We start from the raw sequence: 13,742 nt of genomic DNA on the forward strand, positions 1-13,742 counted from the left end.
GTGGCGCTTACGCTTTTGGATAGTACCCTCCTTAAGTGTGAAAGGATTCCTCCTACCCTCCCCCTTAGGGTTAGGTGATATCTCTATTGGGACCCCCTTTACCGGCTCCACCACACCCAAGGAAGGGATCTGATTGGTAGTTGGTGAAAGGGGGAACCCCCCCGTAGGGGCTGGGAGTGGGGAAACCGGCATCTGATGAACAACTGCCTGCGTCAGAATAGGAGCAGTACCTACCCGACGCTCTGGAGTTTTAACTGTGGCAAAATGGCCTAGGGATGATTTCCTCACTAGGGACAGCTCCTGGGATATTCTTCTAGTTGCATCAAGGTCCATAGAGACTCTATGCTGGAATTTATTAATTTCCGCATCAATGGCAGTATTAGTTCTAGTTATAAAATCATCAAGAGTCCCATTCAGCTTCTTCCCTTTAGCTGACCTCTTCCTGCACTCGCGCACGGACATTGTGTCAGTACCTTCGGTTCCTCTAGGAGTAATGGGGATAAAAACAAAAATTGGACAAACAATGGTAGAGCCAAGGGGAATGGCCCGGTCCGGTCTCAAACGTTCTCTAACGGCCTCAAACGGCCCCGCCCTTGTCCCGGGCTTCTCCCGCGCAGCAGGACTGGGGGAGTCAATTAATAGGACTGTAGGTAGAGGGGAGGAGCAGGCAGGGAGAGCGGCCCAGGTGCTGGAAATCCGGGCTGGCGGGCGCTCCTGGGAATGGTAGTCCCAGTCCACCGCTCGCACTCGCTCGCAGCCCCGCCCGACCCACACACCTCCTCCAAAGATTCCGGCAAGGTCCGTGAGCACCAACAAGGAACCCCCCGCGAAGCGGGACCCGCAAAGCGGGTTCCGCGAGAGGTAGGCTTTGACAACAGAACACAATCCCAGCGCTGACTTTAGATAACAGCAGAGCGTCCCACTGGGAATCCGAAGGCTGGGGTTTTTAAATGCATGAAGGTGGGGAGGAGCAGGCAGGGAGAGCGGCCCAGGTGCTGGAAATCCGGGATGGCGGGCGCTCCTGGGAATGGTAGTCCCAGTCCAGCGCTCGCACTCGCTCGCAGCCCCGCCCGACCCACACACCTCCTCCAAAGATTCCGGCAAGGTCCGTGAGCATCAACAAGGAACCCCCCACAAAGCGGGTTCCACGAGAGGTAGGCTTTGACAACAGAACACAATCCCAGCGCTGACTTTAGATAACAGCAGAGCGTCCAGTGGCAAAGTGAGCAAGGGACTCACGTCTGAGCATACCCTGCCAACTTAGGGCGAACAAAGAAAAACCAAAGGTGGTGATGGACGGAGCGTTGACAATACAAACACTCACCCCCAGTCAACTGATCTGGGTTTAATCCATCACTGTTCTTTAGCTCACTCCGCCACCCCAGTTCAGACATGGCCATATGCAAATCAGTCTGACCCTGTGCCTCATGGGAACAGTCCAGCCCGAACTGCCAATCCATGTCTTCCCTGGACCGGAATCAAGCTTCCCAGGACCGGTTTCTGGCATTACAGCCGTCTTCAGCCGGGCTTGCTTGACTCCAGTGGCAAAGTGAGCAAGGGACTCACGTCTGAGCATACCCTGCCAACTTAGGGCGAACAAAGAAAAACCAAAGGTGGTGATGGACGGAGCGTTGACAATACAAACACTCACCCGCAGTCAACTGATCTGGGTTTAATCCATCATTCTTTTGCTCACCATGCCACCCCAGTTTAGACCTGGCCATATGCAAATCAGTCTTGACCCTGTGCCTCATGGGAAATGTCCAGCCCGAACTGCCAAGCCAGGTCCTCTCTGGACCGGAAACAAGAACCCTAGAACCGGTTTTGGGGTTTCACCCCTCTTCAGTCAAGACAGCTTGAATTCAGTGGCACAGTGAGCCAGGGACCCATGTCTGGGCATACCCGGCGCACTTAGGGCAAGAAAGCAAAATACACACAATTGATGGATGGAATGCAGGACAAATCAAAACATTCACCCCCCAGTAAAGAGATCTGGGTTAAATCCATCATTCTTTTCCTCACCATGCCACCCCAGTTTAGACCTGGCCATATGCAAATCAGTCTTCACCCTGTGCCTCACGGGACCAGCCCAGCCCGACCAGAAACAAGCATCCTGGAACCGGTTTTGGGGTTTCACCTCTCTTCAGCCAGGATAGCTTGAATCCAGTGGCACAGTGCGGCTCAGTTGGGCATGTCTGAGTGTCTATTTGGGGCTTGATAGGGGAGCAATGAGGGTGCGAGGACGGAATATTAGCCCTATCCCCATAAGAAAGAGAAAGTGCAAAGGGCACAGAAATCCTTTTTTCCAATCATGTAAGGAGGAGGCAACTATATAGAGTCCAGGAACTCTTGAGCTTTAATTTCCGAAGAAAAGTACATTGTTTTGCCCAGATACATTACTTTAAGCTGAGCCGGATTTATGAGATAGACCTGGATTTTTTTATCTTGGAAAGGTTTGATTAATTGTCGTAGCCTCCATCGTCGTTCCACCGTAGTATGGCAAAAGTCCGGTCTAACGAAGAAGTTGACCCCCCTCGCTGGTTTTCCTCACATCCGGTCTTGCTTTCTCTGCCACAGATTGTCTCAGGATGAAATTCCCGAAGAATATCAAGATTGCCCTGGGCTTATCCCCTTCTTTAGTGTTTCGACGGATCTTAAACGGTGTCCGGTGTGCTCTCTGGATTTCTAGGGCCCAGATAGCATCAGAACATTTTTTATCACCTAATTATACATAATTTCGCACTAGGGGTCATATACATTGGGGGGTAGTGCTGTGGGCAATAGTTTTCAGTTATGTACTGATTTCGTTTAAAAGATATGTATTGATTTGGTTTGGTTTTTGAGGTTTACACTATTAAGTAGGTTTAATGGAGTCCACTGCTATGCTGCATCCATCACATGCACAGACCTTGTCTGCGCGCCTCACCAGGGAGGGTGTGCGGGGTGGGGTCTAAGGGGGGGGAGATAAAGTTAAGGGGGGGAGAGTTGGTTGGAGGAAGGGGGTTGAGGGGGTGAAAATATAAAAATGAAGAGAGTTTGTATCGTCAATATATTAATAAACGCAAGAGTAATGCTGAAACAAAAGTTGTATTTCTATCATGTGCCCAGTATTTATCTAAATCGGTTGATGAGATGGCAATGTTTGATATATAGGTATGCCTAAGCTCAGGATTGGATCTCTTAATATAGGAGGTTTAAATGACTGGAAGAAGAGGGGCAGGTTCGAGCAATATCTTCGTGTAGTGGGTCTAGATATTATATGCCTACAGGAGACCCACCTACCCTGGAAGAAAAAACATTGGCTAAATCTAAAAGGATATGAAATCCTGTCTTGTTCTTCCCAGACCTCTATGATAAGAGGGTGGCTATTATCAGTAAGGTTGGTCTGGGGGGGGGCAAACGGTGTAAGGCAGATGCCATGGGTAGGTGGGCTATCTGTGAAATGAATTTGGGATTTACTATATGCTTGCTATATGGGTCTAACATAGATGATTCGGAGGTCTTTAATCGTATAGAGAATGAACTGACGGACTGGCCAACTCCAATAGTATTATGTGGGGACTTCAATATCTCAGCTAATTTTTCGGATGGTAGTCCATATACAGGTAGGAAGCCGAGGGTTTATAGAGCGGTAACCTCAATGATGCAATCGCATGGATTAACTGATGTGTGGGGGAGTTTAGAGGCAGGTGACCCAGGGTTTACGTACTTTTCCCACCCTTTTAATAAATATACAAAACTTAATTATTTTATGATCTTGGCTACGCAATTAAGCAGGGTCAAAATCATCAAACTCCCAAAAATCGTGTCTGATCATAACCCTCTAGTTCTAACTATGGATATCAATAAACCACGAAAATCTCCCAGGCCCTGGACCTTTGATAGGAAATTATTAGCAGATGTGGAGTACATTAGATATATGAAGGGTTGGTCTCAGGCCTTTTTTGATGCTAATAGGTATAGCGCATCCAGGGGTGCAGTTTGGGATAGTTACAAGGCAGGACTAAGGGGGGAGACCATCAGCTATACTACTCGGATTTGGAAAAGGGCTAATCAGGAAAGAGAACTTCTGATGGGCAAGCTGATTGAAGCTGAGGCACAACATAGACGAGATATAACTTTAGGGGGACAATCCATTTTGAGCCTAGAAAGGATAAACTCTATAAAAGCAGAGATTCAGAAACAACTGGCTAAAAAGCGGCAGCAGAATATCAGTCGCAGAGGATCAGATTATATGAAACGGGGGAACAAGCAGGAAGAGCGCTGGCATTACGAATTAGGCAGGTGGCTTCCAAGAATACAGTCACACAAATAGAATATGAGGGTCAAACGTATGACAAATCGATTGAAATTCTAGATGCCTTTAGGAAATATTATCAAGCATTGTACCATGAGGAGGCGGAAGCAGTGGTCCCAGACACAAGGTGGTTAGAAATGGGCACCAAGCTACAACAGGCCCATATAGATTCTTTGGAGCAAGATATTACTATGGCTGAAGTATTAGAGGCCCTGCAAGATCTGGTCACTGGGAAGGCTGCGGGTCCCGATGCTATACCGCTTGAGATCTATAAGAGTCTAGGGGATGAAACAACTCCAATGCTTCTGGATCTGTTTAAGGGTGTTATGAATACCGGAGTAATACCTGAGTCATGGACAGAAACTAATATAGTGATTTTTCACAAAAAAGGGAAACCAAAGATTAATCCCGGTTCCTATAGACCAATATCCCTGATAAACAGTGACAATAAACTTTATGCAAAGATCATGGCTACTCGTATGGGGAGGATCATTGCGACCTTGGTTTCCCCCTGGCAGCATGGGTTTATCCCAGGGAGGGGTACTACTGACCATATTAGAAGAGCTATTACTTTATTTGACATTGGGGCTGCCGGGGGGGGGGGAGGGTCGCAATGATCCTCCTCGACGCGGAGAAGGCATTCGACCGCGTTAGATGGAGTTTTCTATGGAAGGTTTTGGAGGAAAGGGGATTTGGCCCAAGATTTCGACAGGCAATTCAGTCGATGTATTCCACACCAACGGCAAGAATTCAGTTGATGGGTGAAAGATCTGGGAAGATAGATATAACCTGGGTATGAGACAGGGGTGCCCGTGCTCACCAATCCTCTTTGCGCTATATATTGACCCCTTAATTACCCAAATAATGAACAGTGTTGCCATTAAGCCGGTAGTTACCAATGGGTTCCAGACCAAACTTCTCGCATATGCAGACGACCTAGCAGTTATCACTAATGACCCAGAGTCAGCTATGAGAGAACTAGTCAACATTACTGGGCAGTTTGGTGGTTTGTCGGGCTATCGTCTAAATGTGGGGAAAACACAAGTATTGTGCTCTAAAAATGTAGTTAAGCAGGATGCCAGGTATGTGGATTCAGTAGTTTACCTGGGTATAACAATAGATGCAGAACCCGGAAAAATAATTAAGGACAACTTCTCACCGCTTATGAGCTCAATGGAAAAAGACTTAAAAAGGATGGACTCACTCCACTTATCGATAATTGGCAGGGCTAACGTCATTAAAATGACCATGTTTCCTAAGGTTCTATATAAATTTAGGTCAATCCCCTTCACAATTGAAGAGAAGGTCATCAAGGATATTGAAGCCATATTTATGAATTTCCTGTGGCATTATGGTAAGATAAGGAGATCAAGCAGATACATGTCATTGCCACAGGAAAGAGGTGGGTTGGGGCTGCCAGATCTTAGGAGCTATCACTGGGCGTGTCCTCTTATCGATATGGCAATCCTATTCCATCCAGGGGGGCCAACCTTCAGACAGGAGGATATACCCTCGATCTTCCAGTTAGCATTGGGTAGTGAAGCAATTGGTGTGCTGTTGAGGAGAACTCAAAAGAGTTATTATAATAAATTGGGCTTTAAAATATTGAAAGATGTATGGTGGGTGTGGTCAACTGTTCAGAAAATTTTAGGTATACCCTGGTACCATCATCTTACACCACTCTGGAATTCGTCACTCTTCCCAAATCTGAGCAGGGATGGACCGTGGCGGCACTGGGAGAGACAGGGTATTGTTACGCTGGGGCAAATAATGGTAAAGGACGAGTGTAGACCCTTGAAAGATCTCAAGCTGCGGTTCTCGCTACAGGGCTGTCAAGAGCTCAAGTATCTACAGTTGGTTAATGGAATCAAATCAATAAGGCATCGTATTGTCCTGGCAAAGAGCTGTGAATTATTGGAGTATTTGAAGGCGGGAGGCCATAGAATTAGGGATATATACAAAATATTCATAGAGGGATCATCGGACGATATGGTCAAGATGGAATCAGCCTGGTCCACAAAGCTGGGGGACCCGGAAGTAGATCTGGATAGGGCCCTTGCAATGGATAAAAGATTTCTGCGATCATCTAACTTAAGGGCCCAACATTTTAAAACCTTATTCAATTTGTATTACACGCCGGCAAAACTATTCGCCTGGGGGAAGAAGGCGGACAGTAATTGTCCGAGGTGTGGAAAAGGCCCAGCTGATACTATACACATGTTTTTTGGATGTGATAAGTTGATTACTATCAAAGCTGAGATAGAGGTGTTTTTAGTAAGCATGGGCGTAAAATCCGCTCCGCTCGCGGATTTTTCGGATTTTCGGCAAATTCGCAATCCGCGAACGCTCGCGAATTTGTCGAAAATCCGTGAATCCGCTCGCGGCGGATTTTTTGCTTGGTTGCGGCGCGCGGCGTGGTGCACGGCGTTCACTTTCCGTCATTTAGCGTTTGCCGAGTTGTTTTTCTCGATCATATTTTGAGAGTGCTGCGCCATTTTGGATCTTGCTGCGTGTTCCCGCGGGAGTTTGGCTCCCGCGAATACGTAATCGCGGCTTGCCACCTTGCACAGCACATCTCGCGAGAGTTCGCAATTGCGAACACGTAGTTGTGGCGGAAAGGAACAATCTCGCACTTGCGAAGTAGAGATTTTGCAATTTCGCACAAGAAAATCACCAGCAAACAGGATAAACCTTCAGAAAATTATGATTTTTATCAGAATCACTCCTCAGGTTGACATTTGCATGGCCTTTCTTTTTGCAAGGAGTCCATTTTGGGGGGGGGGGAGAAAATTAAATAAATTATATTGTGGGTAGCCACAGTATCCAGTAGGACCAGGGTTGGTTATGGGTGCATGATACAACTGTTTTGTTGAATTTAAACACCATTGAGGCCATGGATGGGCTGGATTGTGCTGATTTTTGTCGTTTTTTTGGGCCTGCTGGTGTGGCCCTTTGCCCAGGGGTGGTGAGTGTTGCATGGGCCTAGTCTTTCTGTGGGGTGTCTTCTTGAATTTAAACATAATTGAGGCCATGGATGGGCTGGGATTGTGCTTATTTTATTGTTTTTTGTCGTTTTTGGGGGGCTGCTGGTGTGGCCTTTTGCTTGCCCAGGGGTGGTGGTGGTGCATGGACTGAGTGTGCCTGTGGTGTGGTCTCACTCTCTTTGATGTAAACATCATGGATGGCATTGGATTGTGGTGATTTCTGGCTGTTTTTCTGTTTTTTGTGGGTGTACTGTTGATGTGGACTGGCCATGTGGGTGGTGGTGGTGGCCATCTTGAGTGCTGGCTGGTACAGGCAACATGTGCTTGGGGTGTAAGGGGGCCATTTTGAGGAGAGGCAGTGTCTGAGGCCTGCACTTATTTTGCCTACTTGTCATCCCTTATGCCCAGGGGTAGTGAGTGTTGCATGGGCCTAGTGTTTCTGAGGGGTGTCTTCTTGAATTTAAACACCATTGAGGCCATGGATGGGCTGGGATTGTGCAGATTTTATTGTTTTTTGTCGTTTTTTTGGGCCTGCTGGTGTGGCCCTTTGCCCAGGGGTGGTGAGTGTTGCATGGGCCTAGTCTTTCTGTGGGGTGTCTTCTTGAATTTAAACATAATTGAGGCCATGGATGGGCTGGGATTGTGCTTATTTTATTGTTTTTTGTCGTTTTTGGGGGGCTGCTGGTGTGGCCTTTTGCTTGCCCAGGGGTGGTGGTGGTGCATGGACTGAGTGTGCCTGTGGTGTGGTCTCACTCTCTTTGATGTAAACATCATGGATGGCATTGGATTGTGGTGATTTCTGGCTGTTTTTCTGTTTTTTGGGGGTGTACTGTTGATGTGGACTGGCCATGTGGGTGGTGGTGGTGGCCATCTTGAGTGCTGGCTGGTACAGGCAACATGTGCTTGGGGTGTAAGGGGGCCATTTTGAGGAGAGGCAGTGTCTGAGGCCTGCACTTATTTTGCCTACTTTTCATCCCTTATGCCCAGGGGTAGTGAGTGTTGCATGGGCCTAGTGTTTCTGAGGGGTGTCTTCTTGAATTTAAACACCATTGAGGCCATGGATGGGCTGGGATTGTGCAGATTTTATTGTTTTTTGTCGTTTTTTTGGGCCTGCTGGTGTGGCCCTTTGCCCAGGGGTGGTGAGTGTTGCATGGGCCTAGTCTTTCTGTGGGGTGTCTTCTTGAATTTAAACATAATTGAGGCCATGGATGGGCTGGGATTGTGCCTATTTTATTGTTTTTTGTCGTTTTTGGGGGGCTGCTGGTGTGGCCTTTTGCTTGCCCAGGGGTGGTGGTGGTGCATGGACTGAGTGTGCCTGTGGTGTGGTCTCACTGTCTTTGATGTAAACATCATGGATGGCATTGGATTGTGGTGATTTCTGGCTGTTTTTCTGTTTTTTGGGGGTGTACTGTTGATGTGGACTGGCCATGTGGGTGGTGGTGGTGGCCATCTTGAGTGCTGGCTGGTACAGGCAACATGTGCTTGGGGTGTAAGGGGGCCATTTTGAGGAGAGGCAGTGTCTGAGGCCTGCACTTATTTTGCCTACTTTTCATCCCTTATGCCCAGGGGTAGTGAGTGTTGCATACTTGCATGTCCCTAGTCTTTCTGTGGGGTGTCTTCAATGTAAACATCATGGATGGCATGGGATTGTGCTCATTTTTCTGTGTTTTGTCGATTTTTTGGGGTGTATAACTGAACTGATGTTCCTCTGTCTTCCATTGCTTTTAGGTGCACAAGAAGACTCAATAGAACCACCAGTGCCAGGAAGAAGTCCTGCAGCGGTGTGTGCAGCATAACGTCACGCGACGTCACGTCTGGACACAGAACCCTCTGCAACTCGTGCAACTGCTGCCTGCTGACCTGCTCTGAAGAAGATGGCCCCAAAAAAAGTAACCCGTAGCTCCTCTAGCAAGAAAGGTGCCAGTAAGGAGCAGAAGAAGCAAGTTACCAAGGACACTGGTGTGCCGCCCTCCCCTTTTTTGGGGAGTAAAAAAAACAGTGTGCCTGCAGCAGCTGCAGCAGGATCTGCTGGGGACCAAGCTGGCAGCAGCACCCCCGCTCCATTGGGCTCAGTGCCACCACCACCACCACGCCAACTTAAGTCCAAGCCCTTGAGTGCTGCAGAGGCAGCCAGTATACTTCTTCAATCACCATCGACCAGTGATGTTGGCTCATCGCAAGAAAGCAGCAGCAATGTCCCTCAATCAACACAGGTTGTTGTAGCTCATCTGACGAGTGTTGAACAACCACAGCCGCAACAACAATCACATGTGCAAGTACAAGCCCAAGTACATGTGGAAGGAGAGGCAGCGCAAGGAGATGCGCAAGCAGAGGTGCATGGAGGGTCACAACAAGTGCCCACAATAGTTGTTCCTCCCGAAGTAGGGGCACATCAGGAAATCGACAATCAAGGCGAGGTATCATTTGAGGAAGCCACTCCTCCTGATGATCCTTCATTGTCTTCCACACCCCTAGCAAGGAAGAGATCAAGGGTGGTGTCTACATCCTCTTCAAGCACACCTCCTTCTGATGATACGGATCAAACTTGGGAACAAACAAAGGTAGTTAAGCGTAAAAGGAAGCTCGTCCAAGGCTCAGAGTTATGGAGTGTGATGAGTCTAAACAAGAAGTGGCGGATACTGCTGCTGATGAAGACTCTGCCAACGACGACCCAGTCATCATAAAGGTCCCTGCAGCCCCAGCGGGCATGCAGCAAACAGACATTTTGACCCTAGCCCGAAGAGCTGCTGAGCGTGATGATGATGTTGTCGATGAGGAGGCAGTGGAAACACCACAATCATTGGAGTTAAGTAGTACACCAACTCGTCCTGCTTCCATATTTCTTTCTGGCAAGAAGAGACCTCCGTCAACCTCGACCTTAATTAGTGGCGGTGAAAGTGCAAAACGTACAAAAGTTGGGCAATCCACATCCTCCACTTCATCTGGCATTAGCTTCATGACCACCACCACCAGTATCGCCGCCTCCTCCATGTCCCACAGACACTTCAAGTCCCCAGTTTGGGACTTCTTTACTGTTTGTCCAAAAAATCCAAAGTTTGCCATTTGTACCCTTTGTAAGCTTGCAGTTAGTCGTGGTAAGTCAGGTACCAACTATGGTACCGGCGGCCAGAGAGGTCATCTTGAGAGAAAGCACACTGTCAGATGGTTTGCGCACCTAGATGCGATCAAGAAAGGGCAAATTCAAGGAAACGTTGATGTTTCATCTGATGATGACGAGGAGGAAGAAGACGTGTCAAACACTTCCCTTACACCCAGTACCCCTGTCAGCAGCACACCCAATGTGAGGCACACTAAGAGTGTTGGAGCGAGTGAGACACCAACGCACAAAAGTTCACCAGCGAGCAAAATTGGGACAACGAAGTCATTATCAGCCCGTAAATGCTTGGTCCAGGGCAACATTAGAACAATGCTTACTTCAGACGTGCCATATGAACGCAACCACCCACTGACGCGTCTGTATAACACTAAGCTGGCTAAAATGCTAGCTGTGGACCTTCTACCTTTTTCTTTTGTAGAAGCGGTAGGTTTTCTTGAATTAGTGGCAACGCTCTGCCCTAAATGGAAGGTTCCGAGCCGGTTCTATTTTGCCAGAGTTGCGGTTCCAGCACTACATGAAGATGTGCTGCAGGCGATTGGGGCAGCTTTGCAGAAGAGTGCTGTTCACACAATACATCTGACAACAGACATGTGGACCAGTGGCGCAGGCGCTGATTACATGTGCATCACTGGACACTGGGTCTCTTTTTCAGGTGTTTTAGCAAAGCTAAACGCAGGTGTTGACCCGGACAAAGTTTTCAAAGCTGCTCGGAAGCATGCAACACTAGCCATGTTTGGCTTGGAGAAAAGTCACACAGCAGAAAACCTTTTGGAAGAGTTTAACAAAAAGGTCTTGAAAATGCTATCCCCCCTAAAACTCAAGATTGGTTATGTTTCCACGGATAATGGCGCCAATGTAGTTAAGGCCATGCAGAAGGGTGACCATGTTAGAGTGCCGTGTTTGGCGCACTGTATCAACCTGGTAGTTCAAAAATTCTTGAGTGATAAAGACAGTACAGCGTTCGAGGTAATGGCCACCTGCCGCAAAATGTGCAACCATTTCAGCCATTCTTTTAAGGCCCGGAAGCATCTGCGGAGACTGCTATTTATACGTGGAATGCCAGTGAAAGCACTCATCCAGGAGGTGGCAACACGTTGGAACTCAACCTTCTACATGCTTGAGCGTCTGTATGAGCAGTATACGGTACTCGATCACTATTTCTTCACAGAGGGTACATCTCAGAAGGAGGACCTGCGGATGAGTGCGGCGCAATGGGACATAGTTAAAAGCCTGACAGACATGCTTCGTCCTTTTGAGTTCTTCACGCGCGCAGTCAGCCAGGAGGACTGTAATTTGGGAAAAGCTATCCCATTGTTGTGCATGCTGGAGCACCAACTGATGGCGGTGTCTTCTGAGTTTGAAACAGATGAAAAAAAAAAAGACCATTTCATTTTGTCTGAGAAATTATTAGAGCGCCTACGTGGTGATGAACGTCTTCAAAAGATCAAGTCAGATCAGCATTACATTTGTGCTACTATTCTGGATCCACGCTACAAAAAGGCGCTGGCAGGCGAAGCATTCTTTCCTTTTGCTGATGCAGATGTTCAAAAGTACAAACATTGGTTAGCCTGGTCAGCCAAGAGGTTTGAAAAAGAACGGCAGGTTATTGAAGGAGAAGCCAGTACATCAGCATCAGCATCAGCAGGCCATCCCCAGTCACAAGAATCCACTTCTGCACCTGTGGCTGGGGCACAAGTGACCTCTCAGCCGTTAAAGACACCGGCAACTGGATCATCTGCACCACACACAACAAAAACAGTGGCTGTTGTAGAGGATTGGCTAAGTTTGCTTGGGTATGGTTCTCGAAAAAATGTCACAGCCACAGCAAAAAGTAAGCAAAGTGGAGGAACCGTTGCTGACCTTGAGTCGATGGTGCAGGACTATCTGAATGACTCAACAGTGGTCTTTCTTAATGATGAGCCATTGCAGTATTGGCATGGCAAAAAACAATTGTGGCCACAGCTCTTCAACCTGGCTATAAACTATTTGTCTTGCCCACTCGCAAGTGTGTCTTCTGAACGTGTTTTCAGTGCTGCTGGTGGCATTGTAACTCCCAAACGGAGCCGCCTCTCGCCCAAAAATGTGGAGCGGCTGACAATGATCAAGATGAATCAGCACCTCATACCACCAGATTACAAAGTACGAGAAAGCACGCCGCATGAAGACGAGGAGGACGGCAACGTAGATGAGGGGATTTGTTCTCTGTTCGGTGGCACTGACCTCATCCAGCCTGAATTCGCAGAGTATGATGACGAAATCTTGTTCTTATTCCCTGACACCGAGCCCTGAAAATGAGACAATCAATCAAGAACTTTCTTTTTCGTCCTTATTCACTTTTATTCCTGTGTGCTTTGTGTCTCTCTTTCTTTGTTTTGCACAGTTAATTTAATTCAAACTTTAATCACCTAATCCCAAAAACAAGACCATCATCAGAACTGTCTTCACTTGTTTGCTTATTGATTTGAAGGTGCCGCAGTCTACATTCCTCAGGTTCACAAGTTCTGAAGAACATGCTCCTCTATCCTCCTCCTCCAGACTGCGATTTCCCTCCAAGCAGAGTGCTGGATTACGCCCAATGAAGAAAGACTCAGCACTTGTGGGGGTGTTGTACTTCTTTGCGGGTGAGTTGACGGATTTGGGCCCATTGCTGTGAAGCTCTAATAATGGACAAAAGTGTTTTGGACCAAATATGAGGTGGAAATTTCTTGCCGTTTTTGCAGACTTGCTTGCCTTTGAGGTGCTCTTTGGCGGGGTTCCGGGTGTTTGTGGGTAATTTTTGGTGTCTGTCGAAGCACTGATGCGACATTCTAATCTTGATTGCATTTGCTTTTCAGGAAATCCGTGGTGGAAAACAGGAGTTATGATGATTGATGATGATGACCTAGCTGAACAGCGCCGCATTTGGACCGAAGGCCGAGAGATATTGTAAGTATGAGATTTAGCTTTTTCGCTGTTTGGGGGTGTTGTCGGGTGCTTTTTTGCGGGTGGGTTGGCGGGTCTTGCCTGGGGCATTCCTGGGAAGGTCTAATACCGGATAGAAGTGTTTTGGACAAATCCATAAGGAACAGCCTTTTTTTTGCTATTTCTTCTGACATCTTGCTCAATGTAGCGTTTTGGGGGGCTTCCTGCTGTTCGTGGGTGGGTTGCGGCCGGGGTCTCTGTCTTGTCGAAGCACTGCTGCGACAGTCTAATCTTGATTGCATTTGCTTTTCAGGAAATCCGTGGTGGAAAACAGGAGTTATGATGATTGATGATGATGATGACCTAGCTGCACAGCGCCGCGTTTGGACCGAAGGCCGAGAGACATTGTAAGTATGAGATTTAGCTTTTTCGCTGTTTGGGG

Source organism: Lissotriton helveticus, chromosome 9 (assembly GCF_964261635.1).
Source record: "Lissotriton helveticus chromosome 9, aLisHel1.1, whole genome shotgun sequence".
Classification (NCBI taxonomy): domain Eukaryota; kingdom Metazoa; phylum Chordata; class Amphibia; order Caudata; family Salamandridae; genus Lissotriton; species Lissotriton helveticus.